The sequence below is a fragment of the Amblyomma maculatum genome, chromosome 1 (genome assembly GCF_055883805.1).
Source record: "Amblyomma maculatum isolate TAMU_Amacu chromosome 1, ASM5588380v1, whole genome shotgun sequence".
Lineage (NCBI taxonomy): Eukaryota > Metazoa > Arthropoda > Arachnida > Ixodida > Ixodidae > Amblyomma > Amblyomma maculatum.
Genome location: NC_139344.1, coordinates 460,080,705 through 460,094,817, shown reverse-complemented (window position 1 = coordinate 460,094,817; position 14,113 = coordinate 460,080,705).

Genomic DNA, 14,113 nt, shown 5'->3' with positions numbered 1-14,113 from the left:
GCATACAATACGGCTGAACAGGAGACGACGCGTCTTGCGCCATTCCAGCTATTATCTGGTCATCCCGTGGCCACAATTTTTGACGCTGTGCTAATATCAAGTCACAGCGACGATGCCACCAACGCCTATGAGGACGTCGACATATTTCTGCAGCGGGCCGAAGGAGCGCGCCAGCTCGCACGGTGACGTATTCAACATCAACAACACCGCGATGCCAATCGGTACAACCTCCGACACGGAGACGTTCACTACCAACCTGGCAATCTTGTATGGGTGTAGACACTAGTGCGCCGCCGAGGACTCTGCGAGAAGCTACTTCGTCGTTACTTTAGGCCATACGAGGCCATTCGGTGTCTTAGTAACGTAACATACGATGTTGTTCCTCGGGGTCAACGACCCTCAATATTGGCGGCGCTTCGGATGAAACCGTATTATGGGAGGAAGTGATATTTTGCTTGCGTGCAGCTTTGTGTTCCCTGCTTCTGTGTGCATCTAGTTTGAGGACACTCCCAGCGTCGAGTCGCCGCTCTCGAAGAGGGGGGGGGGGGTAATGCCGTGTGCCTCTCCTAACCGAGGAAAAAGAGGGCGAAGCAATGCCGCGTGCCTCTCGGAACCGAGGAAAAAAAGAGGACGAAGCTGAGTGTGTGAGAGTGATCAGTTCAGAAGTTGCCGCCTTCTACTCGTTACAATATATTTATACCCTCATAACTCGTGAAACCTCGACATGCGCCACTATTCCGTAGACTTTGAGGGGCATTATTTTGAACTTCCCTGTGTTAATTCCGGTGTCATGCAGGATTGCCGTGTAGACCCGCTCCTTTATTAATATACTTCCTTGACTTAACATTCTGCAAAAAAAAGACTGAATATCCGATTGCATGCGCAAGACTTCTTTCTATTCAAGGCTGGTAATAATACTAAGGATGAGATTTTGTTTAATAAAGGTCTGAATGTTGTTTCTGAGTGCTATGGTATTTTGAATATGAAAATGAAGTCTGACAAATCTGTTTCCATGCGCACTAAAAACAAAACGTCATCTTTTACTTACCACTACTATATCAAGCAGACCCGGTACTGACTCTTAGAGACACTTAGGCATTCCTTGTAGAGACCATTTGAACTTGACCGCTCACTTTGAAAACTACTGCGATTCTGTCATCGTAAACAGGTCAAGCTAAGACACAGGCTGAAATACTCTCCTCATATGTAAAGCTTTTGGTCAATAACAAGCTGATTAGATCTCGAGTACAATACAGCAGCGAAGTTTGCATCTTTTTATCTAGAAGAAAATACCAACTTTCAACAGATGAAAAGGTCCGCAGTCTTTATTATATATATAACCGCTTCCGACAACACGATTTCCTTCTAAACAAGTATTATCAACATGAAGTCCTTACAGTACTGTAGAAGACTAGCTAGAATGGCATTCCGCTTGAAAGAAACCATTTGCAGTTACATTTTGACCGTTTCGACTTTGCACAACCTTCTCCATCTAGAGTCGCAAGGCATTATATCACCTTCACAAATTATGTCCATTGCTCAAAAAATGGCGCTTTTCTGGACTAGATGGTATATTTATTGTGTGTTCCAGCCTAAAGTTTGAAACGAGGGTGACACAGAAGACACCGAACACAGAGTTGCGTTCTGTGTCTTCTGCGTCTCTATCGTCTCAAAGATCAAACTGGCACCCACAATAGACCAATTGTTCGCCCGCGCAAACAACTTTTTATAATCCTCCTGGCTAATGGAAACCGATGAGTGGAATAATCCATCCCAAATCTGTCAACACCTGACAGTTACTGTAAAAAGAAGTGTAGAATGAAGGGAATTTTGGTAATGAATATACTTAGAACTGCTTAGTGCGTATGAGGAGTGTTCTCGACCAGGAACCCATGTCTTGAATCAATAAACATTTCCAAGTCCGCATACATCGTGTCCACTTGCTCCTTTTGTTTTGCCACTTTCCATTTTCTCGTTTTTAGCTGGGGAGGGTCTGAGTTCAGGCAATCTTGAAGCCATAGGCATAGCGCAAGAGGGTTCTCGCACAGCGATGCTCTAAGTTCTGTAGCACACAATATTAATACCCAAGAAAGTATAAGGTTGGACTACCGTCGGTGTAGTTCTGTTGATAAGAGCACGGGACACAATATTCGGAGGTCATTGGCTCTGCTCCCACAATCGGCGCGTTGTTTTTCTATCTATTTTGCATTTAATTATCTTTCCGAATAAATCAATAAAGCACTAATGAAGGTTATTACCAATTATAAATAGATAATAAACAAAATCACCTACGCTTTCCTGGGCCTCGCGGACTGCTGACTTCCTGCCATTAAGGATGTTTTAATGCAGTTGTTGGGCAGCTAGCGCTCAGATTTTATGTCGGAGGCAATGAATATCGTATTACAGCTTTCTATTGAAACAAAAAAGATTGACACTGTAATTAATTACCACTAACATCTAAACATGTCGCAAAAAACAATCACCCTGCATTGAACTCACAATTCTCAGTGAGGTTTTGAAGTAAAAAGTAATAAATGTTAAAGATACAACCATGTGTATTGTCGGAATACAAAACTTGCGGGAACATTCTTGTTAGTGTTAATTCAAATTAGATTAAATGAGATAAAAAAAGACGTCGATACATTCTCTCTTTATGTAAACTGTTTTCTCTGTGTTACAATTAGCTGCATACATGCGCGATCTCCCGCTTGACTCTGTATAAGATTCATTATTGGATACTACTGGCGTAGGGGATGGCAATAGTTTCAGCTCTGCTGATGTACATTTTTACAGGTACATCCTCGAGCAGGAAAAAAGCTGAAAACCACAAAATACAGAAAAATAATTGAATAGCAGCTGCATTATTCCATTAAATTCATGAGTTCGTCCGGGAAGCAAGTTCTGCTCCAGTCCATATATCAACTGGCAAAAACTAATTTCACGGAGCGTTAAACACATGACGGTATAGCTGCACCCAAAAAAACGCACAAAAGAAACACAAAACAGGTCGGCAGCACCGCAGCGCAGCCCGTGCAAGCTGCAATCTGTCTTTGTTGAAGTTTCAAGAACTATCCACACATGGTCGCTTTAGTCGAGTACAGATCTGCGCCAACGCCTATTTCTAAAGATATCAGCCACCTATATGAAATATATTAGATTTATATCGAATATATAGAATAAAATATAAAACGAAACATAGTCACACTCTCTAAAATTGAGAAAAAGCATTTTCTACCTTAAAGACAGCATGCATATGTTTGCAGTAATTTTAGTGTAAAGTGTGTAGCATTTTGTCTTGCTATTGTTAACAATGTAGAAAGAACATCTGTGCCCGCAAGACCTCCTGTCAGTTTCCAGCTGCTCTCTTTTCGATTACTGAGCGTCGCATTATTGCAGCAGCATTATTTTAATTTTTTTAGACAAGTGTATGTTGCCGGAGGGCGTACGTTTGTTAGATCACGTTTTGGTAGATGGTGTGGGAAAGTTGGACTAAGTGCTGAAACGCACTAAATTCCTTGCGGTTGATATGGCTACTTAAAGCAGCCTTCCCCAGGTGGAGCTATATTTACCTCTTTCGCAATAGAACTGTGAGTTGAGCTAGTTGGTGCTTCATGTTTTAAAAATATACAGCGCAACAAACATAGGACAAGCGAGTAGACGGGCGCTGTTCCCGTCTACTCGCTTGTCCTATGTTTGTTGCGCTGTATATTTTTAAAACATTTACCTCTTTGTTGTCTGTCTCTTGCTGTGATTGTTCGTGACCGACGCTGCAATGAATGCTGCAATTGAATACGCATATGAACAAATACGGGATGAAATTTTATATAAACACTAGGCATCCCGGATTTCATTAACGAGCAAGCACGAGTAGCCACTGCCTCACAAACGCTTCTCATCGTGGCTCTCCGTACGATGATCAGCAAGAAATAAAATCTGAGCAGGATAATTGACCCACGTACCGCCGGACAGCCACCGCGGATTACATGGTTGTGATTGCTGCAAACTGCTATAGCGTATTTGATTTCTAATAAAAGTGCGGAAGGACATCTTTTTGTAAGTGGTAAAGAGCCCATTTGAATTTTGTTTTGATGTTCTAATATTTCGGCATTTTCGAATTAGCGTTGCGGTTATTATGTTCGCGTTTTATGTATGCGTTTTGATTCTATGGTGCGTCTATGAAAGAAGAGGCCCTTTTTACAATCCAACAAGTCCCATCGCGTTTCTTTACAGACGCTACATCCAGGCTGATTTCATTTTCAGCAGGTTCTGCATGTGAAGACTGCTCACCTACGTAGAGTTCAAAATATGATTTTTACATATATCGATGGAAGATTGATGTGCAATGTAGTGAGTTCATAATGCAGGACTTCCAATGAAGGAAAAGATTTGTCGGTACTGCTTATTTGTATTACTCCCTCCTAATGTCATTTTTCAATTAAGGCGATGCCTTCAGAAACCAATCCTGCCATGCCGTAACTGCTCACACGAATACTAGGCCTACGACGACAGAGGTAGAACCAGGTTTGCACTAGTCGGCTAAAAATAGGTCTTTTTCGACACTGTCATGAGTTGTCTTATTTACGAAGTAAAATTTCCTGCCATCCTAAACCGCCTCTAGAGAGTTGTGGCAATTTTGTCGGCCTATTTAAATGAGCACCGTTCTATCTTTGTCGTTATTCGCAGGCCTTCTTTTTTATTGTCTAGAAAAGGAAGACGATTGGAATTCCGCGCCATATCCATGTAACGTCCGTCTAACCTCTTTCGTTATATTCGTTATTTGTACCATAATACGTATGTGTAACGTCACTGCAGGACGACTGCATTAAACTTGTTCTACACACAGTCATCACTTCAGTGCCTGATAGGAGTTCTGCTGCAATTTGATATACATTGACCAAATTCTTGAAATCGGTCTGGCCCTATCATGCCAACCACGCTGCTGAACGATGGGCTGTCGCCGCTGGCCTCTTTGAATCACACGACGAAGCTGAAACGCATGCGCTCAGGCGTCGACGACACGGCGCGGTGGATGGAAATTATTTGGGGGGTATATTTAGCAGATCGGCAGTTCAGCTAGCATGGGCGTTTATTCGTACAATTGATCTGCCTGGCGCGGACAATACCGACTGTTCGTCATGGTTCTAAAACCGTAAGCTGTTCTCGCTGCTACATGCCCTATGCTCTTTCTTTCTGGAAAACCTGCTCGAAGATGGGGTGAACCTACCGTGATGAGGTCTGCAAGATAAAGAATCGAGAGACGGCTAGCGGCTGAAACTGCCTTTTTTTGAGGAAGACAGAGCGTACCTCCGATCTAGAGATTAGAATGGCTGTAAAAGTGCATTGACTAATACATATATGACGTGTGTGTCAAGCGGAGAGGTTTTCAATGATAGTAAGTGGCTTCGCGGGCGCCAGCCGCCAGGGGCCGCCCGCTTTAGCCGCCAGGGGTTCTGCTCGTCGTAAAGGTTCCATCAATGATCCCAAGTGTGTTGTCATGCTGCTAATAGGCTTACAATGGCTGATGATGCCTCGTGCTTTCTGATTCCTCCGCTGTTCTTTTTCTTTTTTTCGCGCTTGTAATTATTAGATCCCATGAAAGGAAAGTTCCACTGAATCGGTAGCTTCGGCTATGCACGTCTCGTGCGCGTTGCGTGAGAACAGGGAGCTTGTAGAAGGCGCTGGCTTGGTTTGGCAGCTTACAATGCGCAGCCAGAGAAAGCTGTTAAAAACTATGGCGACGTTAAATGCAAAGCACTAGGGATTGAAAAAACTTGCGGCATGCTGCTGTTTTAGGGCGGCTACATTCTTAGCTCGGACGAAGTGCGTTTCTATGTTCGGCACGCCATCGAGTCGAGTAGAATTTGTAGAATGAGAGGTCCAGACCCCAAGCGGTGTCCTGAATACATAATTCAAGTTGGAGCTGTGGGTTTTGTGAATGCCGAAATTGTGTGAATTGAAGTGATTTAGGCTTTCGATTTTAAACAATTATATAAATATTCTTATGGTGTTAGTTTTTTTAGTTCGCGTTTTTGGACTTGAATTTGCATAGGTCGTGTTCGGCGCACTTTTCCTTGTGCTTTATTGTGGAACAGTATGATTTTTGGAGACAAGTACGATCTTTGGTGCCATGCTTACTTTATTAGAAACCTTTTACACTGAACCTAGAAAAAAAACAGTGCAAAATACCAAACAAAAAAGCAATTGGACGCAATAGACTTGGACTTGCAAATGATTATTCAATCAAGACATGGATCCCTCGTCGCAAACAGTGGTGATGCGGACTAAGCAGTTCCAAGTTCATGCCTTACCAACTTGCTTCTCATCCTATACTGTTGCTTGTAGTGGCGGCGGAAAATATTTTTTTTTGTTTATTACTGCAGCCTTTCTTAGAGTTAGCATTACTTGGCATAATACAATAAAATAGATTTTGTGCTTATTAGAGGACATTCTCTTTCAGGTTTTGCCATTCTTTCCTTGCGTAATCGCAAGCCCACATACACCTGCATTAAATGCAGTTATCTTTATTGCGCGCTGTCACATCCAAATAAAGCGCATCAATAATTACTCCTATTTAAGCTCCACGCTTGTCTTGCTTATCCCTGTCGAACATCAAAGTCAGCTGCGAAGTAGAGAATTATTAGAAGTGTACTTGTTTTTTGCTCCATATTCGCGATGCGGCAAGCATCGACTGACTCACATGTCAGCATTACATCAAGCAAGGTTGAATTGAAATTGTCCGCATCCACTATCCAAAAGCATGCATGGTGGCGGTACTGATATCTGTAGTAGTTGGGTGATATAACAAGAAAGATAGTGAAAGGCGAATTTTATACTTTTAAACAGAACATAACTATATTTCATTGAAAGGGCAACATGGCTACTACTCCTTTTGACCCATTCCTAACATATTTACGCAATGACTATTCAAAATGACCTGCACAACATATTCTAGCCACCCTAACGCAGCTGGTTGAGCAGATGTGAGAATGTGTACTACAGAGATGTCCACTGAAATTAATGAATCCGGATCTGGTAAGAACGCCTATATCAAATAAATTTGACAATTGCTTCAACCTCAGTTGCTTCCTCTTGGCACGCTAGATGCCCTGTGGGGCGTTGGGTGGATCAAGAGAAAGAAGCCAGCACAGTACGAAAGAGCACAGAAGAATGGTAGCTGGGAAGCGGCAGTTCGCAATTGGAGCCAACGTTTCAAAAACTGGAATCCTCTTCTTCTTTGAAGTGCGATAATCACTGGCGGGGTTTAAATACGATTTGGTTACCGAATAACAAAATCCAGGGAGGGGCGGAGGATGGAGGATGAAGGAGAAAAAACGTGGAGCGGCGAGGAGATAAAAAGTTTCTTCGGTGTGGATTTCTCACTCTGGATAAAAAGCAGCAGTTGCAGTTAAAATCACAGTGCCGGGTGGATGATGAGTCAGCTCTTAAAGTACGTTTGATGATGACAGGCCGATCGTGAAATTTCTAACTCACCACTGTTGTATTTTTTTTGTACTGCTGACGGTTTTCTTTTCATTTTAAGGCGACTGTATCACCAGTTCGTTGTTAAGGAATACATACCCAAGTCACATTTTTTTCACCTATCCCCCCCCCCCCCTTTTCCTGCTTTCCGGAACTTTTCTTCTTCAGTAGTAAAAGCGTATATAAACCCTCGCTAGTGATATTACTGCTACCCAGACGAAGACAAGTCAATTTGGTGTAACGTTGACTCGGCTTGCGAGCTGACACTGGCCCTCTATCGTTGTTGAGGTCTGTTTCATACTTTTGGAGGTTAAGGATTCAAAATGGCTATGCTGCTCTATTGTGTTCGTCAGCGGTTCAGCTCAACGAACGAGTATTAAGATTAGAAGTTAATTGTCTCATATAAAACATTTTGCTGCCATTGTCGAGCTGTATATATTGTGAGCCACTGGTCGAACAAATGTCTTTATTCCAGCCACAGTCTGAACGCTGCGCGTGATCTTGCGAACACCGGTGAATGATGACGATGCCTCGTATGTACAGGTGAAAGAGATGAAAGTTCTGGCACCGCGCTCACACAAAACAACAACAAAACCCCCTGGCAAGTAAGTGGCTACCCTGGTCGCTGCTTAGAGGGAAGCGGGTCGGCGGGTGTACGGCTTCATACGCGAAACATTAACTATACTTCTTCTGAGCGGCGACGCCGATCGTAGAGGGTATGCGATGGGATAACGTAGTAGGTCACGGGAGATGTTTGCTAGAGCTCGGTGTAAGGACCGATATAGCGATGGAGGAACTTCTCGCACAATCCAGGCGTGTGGATCGGCGTCCAGATTAGCACTTCATCACCAGTTGAGAGGCAGTGCGGGGGTGCTGGTCATAGCGGTGCTTCCGTTCATACCGGGCGGCTTCAGTGTTGCGGCGAGCAATTTGCTGGTAATGGGCCATACGTGTAGAAAACTGGTCGCCCAACGATGCAGATGGGGATGCAGGAGCACAGATGAAGGTGGTCTCTGTATTTTCTCTTTGTTCTGTCCTAATCCATTTTCATATATATATATATATATATTTTTTCGATACATGCGTTCCAATTATGTACGTAATCATTTAGAGTTGATTTTCTTTTCTTTTCTCTCTAATATTTTCCTTGAATCCATTGTTTGTCTTCTCAGATACCCTTTATTTCTCTCTTTTTCTGGCTGCCTTACTACTTGGGTGCATTTTTGAACTGTTTCCTGTTGTGGCGTGCACGCTGCTGCTGCCAACAGTCCATCCTTGGCTCTGCAAGCACCAGTGGATTTCCGTTAGACCCTGTACTTGAGTCTGGGGATGAGGGACTCCTCGGAGCATCCTGCCGACCCCCAACCACGCTCTGTACGGAGGAGGAAGATTGCTCTTCCTTTCAGCCTGCCTGATTCGGACACGCCCACTTGCTCGCATGGAGGCGCCTATGGCTGTAGTGCGCAGGTCACTTATGCCTACTGGATCACGTTTCTACGTATCCATTGGTATTTCGTCCTGACGTGCCCTTCGATGCCGCCAACTCTCCATCTCAGTTTTTACAAGCACCAGCGGGTGACCTGCTGATTCTGTGCTTGAGCCTGACGATGGTGGGGGCGAGAGTCTCGTCGAAGGGTCCTGAAGACCCCCTACTACGCTCTTCACAGGAGGGGGCTCCATGCTCCTGTGTTGAGCAGAGTGCTTAAGGCATGCCTTTCAGTTTTCCTGGATGTGCCCATGACTGCAGGCACTCTTGCCTACAGAGCCATGCAGGTCCGCATGGGCAGCATGCGTACTGCTATGAAATGAGTGGTGGTATTATTTTTTTCCATTTCCTCTGTGATATGTGTTATTTTACTTTTTTGCCTTTCTGCTGCGGTTGTAACGCGAGTCCGGTATAGTGGTGCAGTAGGTATTTTTTTTATGTATCTTTCTCCATCGTTTCTCTTACCCGTGTATTTTGCGGGTAATATAATCTGGTTTAGTGACGGACGTCATTCTGTAGGGTCACTGACCACTTGTCAAAAGTGGTCAGTGACCCTACAGAATAACTATGCTGCTACCTGACCAGACGGCGTTCCGTCAAACTTTGGATTACAGTGACGGACGTCTTTTCGCATCAGACGAGATTTATTAGTTTTTTTTGCTCTCCTAATGTTTTGTCTAGGTTTTGCAATTCTTTATCATCCCCTCCCTCTTGTCTGTGGTGTGGGGACTTTCTCAATTTTTTTGTTTGATTCTTCTGTTCGTAAAATCAGTATTGTTTCTCTCTTTGTGAATTTGTGGACCAACAATTACAACGCCGTAGGAGACTGCAATTCTCTATTGTTCACCCGATTTTTATTTCTTTGTTGGGGACTGTAATGATTAGTTTTCTACCTTAGTCTTCCTTTTTTTTATGCTTTGGGGTTTGTACGTCTGCCTCTCTCTCCGTATTCTTATTTGGAATTTTGTATGACGGTGGTTTTGCTGCTTTTCTGATCTTTTCGGGTTCTGGTTCCGGTTTTTGTTTCATTTGCAGGTCTGGATGCTACCTTCTGGGGTTTTCCTTTTATTCTTCTGAAGCCAGCGTAGACCACCTTGCGACAAAGACGTCGTCTTTTTAAATACCTTCTATCGCTCTTTAAAAAGTGTTTTTTTTTTTTTTTTATCTCGAGCTTCTGCTCTTTTTTATTCATTTTTATTTGGTTTTAAGCCTGACAAAGCTTTTGCTGGTCCGGGCTCCCTCTCCTGTTTTGTTTTTATGTTGTTTTTTTTTCACGGTTCGAGAGGACGAATAAAAAATGGTCTCGAGTACAGTTGTTGGTTGACGGCCATAAACTAAGAAGAATTGGCTATAACCAGCGTTGTGTTGAACGGCGGTATTATAGGCATTGGTAACGAAAGGCGAAATGGTGTCCTAGTTCTGATGATCAGGACTGACGTATATGGATATCATGTCGGGCAAGCTGCAGGGAAAGCGTTCGATGAGGCCATTGGTCTGAGGATGATAACTAGAAGATGTCTTGTGGACGGTGTTGGCAGCGTGGAGTACTTCCGCCAGGACATTTAAAAGAAATGTCTCACCACGGTCGCTAATAAAGATACGGGGAGCACCATGACGCAAGACGATCGCTCGCAGGAAAACCTCGGCAACTTAAAAGTGGCACCGGAGCAAAGAGGGGCTGTTTCAGCGTAGCGCGTCTGATAGTCAATGGCGGTTACAACCCATCGCTGACCGGCGGCCGTGAGAGGTAGGGGGCCGAATATGTCAATGGCGAAAAAATCGAGAGGCACGGACGGGCAAGGAAGAGGTTGCAGATGGCCGCTAGGAAGATTTTGACCGCTTACAATGTTGGCAAAACGCACATTATGATATGTATTTGAGGACGCTGATAGAAAGCCCGGCCAAAAAGTAGCAGCTTTTTATACGGTCGTACGTCTTGTGGTGTCCTAAATGACCGGCAGTGTCATCGTCATGGTAGCCCCCCCCCCCCCTACTCGATGATGGAGAGAGCGAGGAAGAACGGGAACCCACCGGGGACCAGTCGTGTTGTATACAGAGCGGTAAAGCGTTCCGTGAAGGCGAAGCTGACGACGCAGGTGACTGTTGGGTGCCGGTGATTCACCGCGGAGGCGAGCAATAATTGTGCTGCAGTTAGGATCATCTTGCTGCAATGCCCGTAAGTTACTGCATAGGACCAGCGGAGAGGCCTCGATGGCTTCAACATTTAGACGATTATCAGAAGGCTGACGTGAGGGGCGGATGTGTAGTGGCTGCATGGGAGTTGGTTGGAGTAGACAACAGCGGGCAACGAGAGAGGGCGTCAGCATCGAGGTGTTTTCTGCCGGATTTGTACGTGATGGTAGCGGTAAACTCTTGTAAACGTAGCACCCAGCGGCCGAGCCGACCTGATAAGTTCTTTAATGACGACAGCCAACAGAACGTATGATGGTCGGTGACGATTGTGAATTGGCGGCCATACAAATACGATCGAAATTTTTGGACAGACCAAATAACGGCAAAGCATTCTTGTTCCGTAATGCTGTAGTTACGTTCAGCAGCTGTGAGAGAACGGCTAGCGTTTGCCACAAACTGCTCTTCGGACGCGGCGTTGCGTTGCAAAAGAACGGAGGTGGTAACAACTTTTATTGCCACGAAATGAAAGGAATTATTTCGGGCTGGGGCGAGTCTAGGGTGGCCTCCAGTCGGGAGCGACCTCTTGAGCTCGCGTGACGAGGGCCAGTTGCGTAGTTTTCCTTGGGCTGGCCAACAGCTTGTCCCATTCCTCCGCTGAGGGAGCTGGCAAGAGTGTCTTTGGAGGGGGATTGCTGGCGCATTCCCACAGTATATGGTCTTGAGTGGCCTGCGTCCCGTCACCGCAGTGCCGGCATGCAGGGTTGAATTCTCCGTTTGTAATTAACGATAGTCGGTAGGGGCTAAGAATGGCCTTTGTTTGTAGGCGTCTGAGTGTCGTGGCTTGCGCCCGGTCGAGGTCGGGGTGAGGGGCGGGGTACGTGCATCTTAGCTCGCGATAAAAGTTTACCTCCGCGTATGTGCGCGGTGCCTCCACAGGCGCGTCCGTTCCCGATAGATCTCCCGTCTCCCGGTTGGTTAGGCCTCGGGCTAGACGGTCGACCCCTTCGTTTCCGGAGTTACCCGCGTGAGCCGGAACCCATACGAGATTGATGTTGTGATTGAGAGATCGGTTGCGCAGAACTCGCGCCGCGAGTGCGCTTACAGAATTTTTGGCGAAATTTTGAACGGCGCTTTTTGAGTCGCTTAGAATAGTTTTGGTGTGGGGATCCGCGATGGCCAGTGCGATAGCTACTTCTTCTGCCTCGCATATGGAGCTAGCATGAAATGTTATAGCGTTAGAAGGTTGACTTTGGAGTGGCCATACATGCCACGTATGCTCCGTTTTTGATGTGCTGAGCTGCATCCACGTACACTGCTTGTGGATCGTCCTCGTACTGTTTCTCAAGGGTCTGTGCCCTTGTCTTCCTGCGGGCATCATGTCTAACTGGTAGCATGTTTTTGGCTATTGGTTTAACAACTAGTCTACTAGTTATGTCAGCCGATAAATGGGATGTTGCGCACACCTCCTCAGTGGGGTGGATGTGGAGCTTGTCGAGAATTACGCGTCCCGCAAGGCTGCGTGACAGGCGGGTCACTTGTGCTGTCTTATGGGCTTCAATTAGTTCAGATAGTGTGTTAAAAATTCCTAACTGCAGTAGTCGATCTGAGTTAGCGTATACTGGTAAGCTAAGGGCCGCTTTGTATGCTGTTCTAATTATGCTATTAAGTGCATGTTCGTCCCTACGACGCAGATGATAGTACGGGCAAGCGTACATGATTCTGCTTATCATAAAGGCTTGGATAATCCTGCACAGGTCGGCTTCTCTCATACCCTTGCGACGTGTGGCAATGCGTCTCACCCGCCCACCTATCTGGTGCGCCGTGACGCGTAGCCGGCGTATAGCTTCTGTGTTCTGCGTATTATTCTGAATCAACATTCCGAGAACTCTGATCGTGGCTACCGGGGGTATCGGATGGTTGTCAATGTGTAACTGGATAGGTTCTCGAGAATCTGGCTTTACCTGTGAAGCTTGTTTGTTCCTTATAACTAATAGTTCTGATTTAGCCGGTGAACAGGTAAGGCCGTTTTCCTGCACATAAGACTGTACCGTGTCGATAGCTCGTTGTAATGAATCTGTAATATCTCCATCGGAGCCAGAATTGGTCCATTTGGTGATGTCGTCGGCGTATATGGAATGATGTATGTGTGGGATATCATCTAACAGACGCGGGAGGCCGCTCATAACGATGTTGAAGAGAAAAGGTGAAAGTACGGCGCCTTGCGGTGTTCCTCTCGTCCCTAGTGTAATTTTGTCGCTAACTTTGTCAACGAAATGGAGCGTAGCCGTACGCGCATTCAGAAAGGCAGCGATGTAGTCGTATGTCCGTTTGCCTACGTGTAACTGTGAGAGGTGATTGAGGATGGAAGCGTGTGACACATTGTCGAAGGCCTTACTTACATCGAGTCCCAGGATGGTTCGCGTGGCTCTTATGCGATTTGTATCTAGAATGTCTTGTTGAATTTGCCACATAATGTCCTGAGTCGAAAGACCTGCTCGAAACCCAATCATGGACGGGGGAAACGTGCCTTCCGCATCGGTGTGCATAAGGAGCCTGTTTAAGACAACGTGTTCCATTACCTTCCCGAGACATGACGTTAGCGAGATTGGGCGGAGGTTCCCCATCTCGAGTCTTTTGCCTGGTTTAGGTATGAAAATAATTTTAGCGTGCTTCCATTCCTCAGGGACGCTGCCCTCTGTCCAGTACCTGTTGAAGAGGTCCGTAAGAGCCTCTACTGACTGGTCTTCTAAATTGCGCAACATCTTATTGGTGATGCAATCTTCCCCCGGTGCCGAGGTGGTGTTAATTTTGTTAAGAGCAGCCCTAATCTCTGCTACGGTAAAGACGCTATCCATGCGAGGATTATCCAATCCTGAGTACCCATCTGGCGTGGGTATATCCTGGGAGGTGTTAATGTATTTATCTTTTAAAGTGGTCATAAGCTCTTCGTCGGTGCCTTGGAAAGATTGCGAGATCCTATGTAGGTTCTTGTGGGAATCTGCCTTAGTTCTCGTA